A 1,864-nucleotide genomic window follows, 5' to 3' on the forward strand; every position below is an offset into this window, starting at 1 on the left:
CCTTATTTATTGTATCTTTGATACAGTATGTGTTTTGATGGTAAGAGAAAATTCATATCAGAGTTTGTGTACATAAATGTCGTAACCACGTCACAGAGAGGAGGATGTTGGAGGGGAGGACAAAGATGGAATGGAGAAAATAATTTATAGTATAAAGGAGGGAATGAGGGAGGGAGGGAGGGAGGGAGGGAGGGAGGGAGGGAGGAAAAGCATGGGAGGAGGAGGGGAAGGGCTAAGGATACAGATTAATAAGAGCACATGTGGTATGCTATATTTCATGGTAGGGTGTGTAATGCCAACAGGGAGGTTTCTAGAGTTTGTATCTACGTGAGAGAGGATGGTAGAAGGTCACACAGGGGGACAGTTTAGTTTAAAGAAATTAATGGGTATTGAACCTGTCTTATCTAAACCAAACAAACCATATTGCCAATCAATCAATCACTGTTTGGAATGTGGAATTTCTGCAAACCCACCCCCCCACCCCCACCCCACCCCCACCCCCCAGCAACCCTCCAGTCACCAGCTGGGGATCGAATCCATGACCTACAGATTTCTGGCCTGCCTCTCTAACCTCTAGGTGGATGGGTAGCCAGGCTGGCCCACTACAGCTCAGCACAGCTCAGTACAGCTCTGTAGTGTGAGAACAGTGGGAAAGAGAAGGAAAGAAGGGAGCCATATGAGAGAAGGAAGGATGAGTGGGGTGGGGGGGGGATTGAGGAGTGGGTCTCCAGGAGGGGGGTTGAGAAGGAGAAGACTGAAAGAGAGGTAGGGAGGGGGAGAATACTGAAAGAGGGGGAGAAAGAGAGGGGGTAGAAGGGACAAGGAGGGGAGAAAAGTGTGGAGAACAGATGGCCGAGTGGCTCTGGTGTTAGACTGACTGTTAATGGACACAGCTGTCAGTCACTCTGTGTGTGTGTGTGTGTGTGTGTGTGTGTGTGTGTGTGTGTGTGTGTGTGTGTGTGTGTGTGTGTGTGTGTGTGTGTTCTTTGATTTTCTGTGTGTGTACTTACAGTGTCTGTACATGAGTGTGAGTTTCTCAGCGCTAAGCGAGTGTGATCCTTGCACACAGATCTGGACAGACTCATAGAGACCCCACAAGGAATGCCGGACTCATTTCACCTGTCCTCACATCATCTCGGCCACTTGAGGCCTGCACTGCTCTCTCTCTATCTATCTCTCTCTCTCTCTCTCTCTCTCTCTCTCTCTCTCTCTCTCTCTCTCTCTCTCTCTCTCTCTCCCCCTCTCACAGTTATGATGTGCCTGTATTGCCATCTAGTGGTGATTGTAAGAATTACAGAGGCCGATCTTCAGAATGGGAACTTGATGGGCGATGGACCTTAAATCAGAAAAGATTCATCTGGTGTTGACTATGGCAGGTGCCAGTCATTTAAAAAGAAAACCCCATCCACTGCTGCACTTGTGTGTACAACAATGATTTGAAATGTCCATCTTCCAGTGGGGCTCTATGTGTGGTTAGGTTAGATCCACTCGGTCGTGAAATTAGCTTCCTACCACTTTCAGGACGGCAGAGTCACTGTCTATCTTCTGCTGTACAGTAAAGACACATCTATTTACATTACCCCTGGGTTCCTTCTCAGACCTTGTGCTGAACCAGAACCTTTGTACTGTGACTGCTTGTGATTGATGATTGTGATGTGTAGTTGTTTCACTTACTTTAGTTGAATGGACTTATTGTAAGTCGTTGTAGATAAGAGCATCTACTAAATGATTAAAATGTAAAAAAAAAAAAGAAAAAAAAAAAGCAGTGTCTCCCACCTGCTCATGAAATCTATTGCCAGCAACCTTGAGGCAGTTCACCACTGCTAAACCATGTTGACTATGAATGACTCCCTCAATGTTTTAT

Source organism: Argentina silus, assembly GCF_951799395.1.
Source record: "Argentina silus genome assembly, chromosome: 10".
Lineage (NCBI taxonomy): Eukaryota > Metazoa > Chordata > Actinopteri > Argentiniformes > Argentinidae > Argentina > Argentina silus.